The sequence below is a fragment of the Sphaerodactylus townsendi genome, linkage group LG08 (genome assembly GCF_021028975.2).
Source record: "Sphaerodactylus townsendi isolate TG3544 linkage group LG08, MPM_Stown_v2.3, whole genome shotgun sequence".
NCBI lineage: Eukaryota > Metazoa > Chordata > Lepidosauria > Squamata > Sphaerodactylidae > Sphaerodactylus > Sphaerodactylus townsendi.
In genome coordinates, this window is record NC_059432.1 from 16,739,861 (window position 1) to 16,743,818 (window position 3,958).

Consider the following 3,958-nt stretch of genomic DNA (forward strand, 5'->3'; position numbering starts at 1 on the left):
TCTTGCCAGGAAGGCAGTATCTATTTCATTCTGAAAACTTTAGTAGAGGTTGAAATCTGAGAGAGAGAAAGAGATAAAGAAAGAAGCCACTCAGCCAGCCCAGAATAGCTGTCTAGCCTGTGTGCAAACCTATTGATATTTTGCCATGAATGGCTTATCTTCCTCTCACCCACTTTCTTGTCATCTGTTACCCTGACTGATAATGGGGTTTATTTGCAGGAATGGTGGTGCCATGGGTTTTGGGTTGACTTACTGTCAGTGGTGGTATCCAAAAATTTTAGTAACAGGTTCCCATAGTGGTGGGATTCAAACTGTGCCGTAGTGCCAATGGGGCTGGGCAGGGCACGATGGGAGCGTGGCCGGGCATTCCTGGGTGGGGCTGTGGCAGGGACGCAGCTGCTGCACCGGTCCTTGGGCAAGAAACGAATGCACGCAGGCACAGGCTGACACGCACGGCGGTGCACTTCCTGCTAAACTGCTTCAAGTTCTGCGCGCTACTGCTGAGAGGAGGGGCGTAACTAAGGCAAAAATCACGTGGCAAAATCACCAATTAGTAACCCCCCCCCTGCCTCGGCACACACAAATAATTAGTAACCTACTCTCAGGAACCTGTGAGAACCTGCTGGATCCCACCTCTGCTTACTGTGCATTTTGAAAATTCAGATTTAAAATCCCATCTTTGACTATACAAAGAAGCTTTCTCTCCCTTAACATCCCATTAGGATGAAGATTATATCACAAAAAGAACTAAAGAAAGCTCAGCATTGATGTAATCAAATTGATCTCTGTTGTCTGGCAACCAATTGCAATTCTGGGTGATCTCCGGCCCTTACTTGGAAGTTTGCAACACCATTTCCTCTGGAGAAAATGGCTGCTTTGGAGGGTGGAGTCAGTGGCATTATAACCTTCTGAGGTCCCTCCCCAAACTCCACCCCATACATCTCCAGGAATTTCCAAACCTGGAGTTGGCAACCCCATCTCCCCACCCAACAGCCAACCTATCTTTGCCCCTCTGGCTTAAGTTTTCCATCTCCTCCCCTGCTGCACCCGCTGCCTTGGAAAATGAGTCTTCCCTCACCGTAGGGACAAAAACAGCTTACTTTTATCATTTCCAACTTTTTAAAGCTCATTTTTATATATATTTCAGATTCTTCTGAAAACCTGGGGCCCTTTTCAGATTTGCAGAAAGATCGGTCTTGCCCGTTCACAGTTCACTCACCACATTTAAGTATCCGAAGATTTGCCGTCTTCACTATTAGACTGTCAGATAGAACCAGCCCAGAGTAGCAGTGAAGGCTAAATTAAAGCTGTTGAGTTTCATAAAGTTTATCCAGGATCCAAGTGTGACACGCTAAGTTTAAAGTTCAGTAACTATTATAAATTCACTAGTCAGTGGCAGTGCATAACCTCTGAAGGGGTTAACAGTAGACATAATCTAATAAATAATCTAGAAAATAGACTTCCCCCATTTTCCCCCCTGCTTTTTTCACCTCACATGTTGCCTGCCTCTGGGTATTAATTGTTAGATTTAGTTTAGAGCAGGGGTAGGGCCCCCCCACCCCCCCCCCCCCTCCCCCCCCCCCCCCCCCCCCCCCCCCCCCCCCCTCCCCCCCCCCCCCCCACCCCCCCCCCCCCCCCCTCCCCCCCCCCCCCCCACCCCCCCAGCCCCCCCCCCCTCCCCCCCACCCCACCCCCCCCCCCCCCACCCCCCCCCCCCCCCACCCCCCCCCCCCCCCACCCCACCCCCCACCACCCCACCCCCCCCCCCCCCCCCCCCGGCCCCCCCCCCGACACCCCCCCCCACGCGCCCCCCCCCCCCCACCCCCCCCCCCCCCCACCCCCCCCCCCCCCCACCCCCCCCCCCCCCCACCCCCCCCCCCCCCCACCCCCCCCCCCCCCCACCCCCCCCCCCCCCCACCCCCCCCCCCCCCCACCCCCCCCCCCCCCCACCCCCCCCCCCCCCCACCCCCCCCCCCCCCCACCCCCCCCCCCCCCCACCCCCCCCCCCCCCCACCCCCCCCCCCCCCCACCCCCCCCCCCCCCCACCCCCCCCCCCCCCCACCCCCCCCCCCCCCCACCCCCCCCCCCCCCCACCCCCCCCCCCCCCCACCCCCCCCCCCCCCCACCCCCCCCCCCCCCCACCCCCCCCCCCCCCCACCCCCCCCCCCCCCCACCCCCCCCCCCCCCCACCCCCCCCCCCCCCCACCCCCCCCCCCCCCCACCCCCCCCCCCCCCCACCCCCCCCCCCCCCCACCCCCCCCCCCCCCCACCCCCCCCCCCCCCCACCCCCCCCCCCCCCCACCCCCCCCCCCCCCCACCCCCCCCCCCCCCCACCCCCCCCCCCCCCCACCCCCCCCCCCCCCCACCCCCCCCCCCCCCCACCCCCCCCCCCCCCCACCCCCCCCCCCCCCCACCCCCCCCCCCCCCCACCCCCCCCCCCCCCCACCCCCCCCCCCCCCCACCCCCCCCCCCCCCCACCCCCCCCCCCCCCCACCCCCCCCCCCCCCCACCCCCCCCCCCCCCCACCCCCCCCCCCCCCCACCCCCCCCCCCCCCCACCCCCCCCCCCCCCCACCCCCCCCCCCCCCCACCCCCCCCCCCCCCCACCCCCCCCCCCCCCCACCCCCCCCCCCCCCCACCCCCCCCCCCCCCCACCCCCCCCCCCCCCCACCCCCCCCCCCCCCCACCCCCCCCCCCCCCCACCCCCCCCCCCCCCCACCCCCCCCCCCCCCCACCCCCCCCCCCCCCCACCCCCCCCCCCCCCCACCCCCCCCCCCCCCCACCCCCCCCCCCCCCCACCCCCCCCCCCCCCCACCCCCCCCCCCCCCCACCCCCCCCCCCCCCCACCCCCCCCCCCCCCCACCCCCCCCCCCCCCCACCCCCCCCCCCCCCCACCCCCCCCCCCCCCCACCCCCCCCCCCCCCCACCCCCCCCCCCCCCCACCCCCCCCCCCCCCCACCCCCCCCCCCCCCCACCCCCCCCCCCCCCCACCCCCCCCCCCCCCCACCCCCCCCCCCCCCCACCCCCCCCCCCCCCCACCCCCCCCCCCCCCCACCCCCCCCCCCCCCCACCCCCCCCCCCCCCCACCCCCCCCCCCCCCCACCCCCCCCCCCCCCCACCCCCCCCCCCCCCCACCCCCCCCCCCCCCCACCCCCCCCCCCCCCCACCCCCCCCCCCCCCCACCCCCCCCCCCCCCCACCCCCCCCCCCCCCCACCCCCCCCCCCCCCCACCCCCCCCCCCCCCCACCCCCCCCCCCCCCCACCCCCCCCCCCCCCCACCCCCCCCCCCCCCCACCCCCCCCCCCCCCCACCCCCCCCCCCCCCCACCCCCCCCCCCCCCCACCCCCCCCCCCCCCCACCCCCCCCCCCCCCCACCCCCCCCCCCCCCCACCCCCCCCCCCCCCCACCCCCCCCCCCCCCCACCCCCCCCCCCCCCCACCCCCCCCCCCCCCCACCCCCCCCCCCCCCCACCCCCCCCCCCCCCCACCCCCCCCCCCCCCCACCCCCCCCCCCCCCCACCCCCCCCCCCCCCCACCCCCCCCCCCCCCCACCCCCCCCCCCCCCCACCCCCCCCCCCCCCCACCCCCCCCCCCCCCCACCCCCCCCCCCCCCCACCCCCCCCCCCCCCCACCCCCCCCCCCCCCCACCCCCCCCCCCCCCCACCCCCCCCCCCCCCCACCCCCCCCCCCCCCCACCCCCCCCCCCCCCCACCCCCCCCCCCCCCCACCCCCCCCCCCCCCCACCCCCCCCCCCCCCCACCCCCCCCCCCCCCCACCCCCCCCCCCCCCCACCCCCCCCCCCCCCCACCCCCCCCCCCCCCCACCCCCCCCCCCCCCCACCCCCCCCCCCCCCCACCCCCCCCCCCCCCCACCCCCCCCCCCCCCCACCCCCCCCCCCCCCCACCCCCCCCCCCCCCCACCCCCCCCCCCCCCCACCCCCCCCCCCCCCCACCCCCCCCC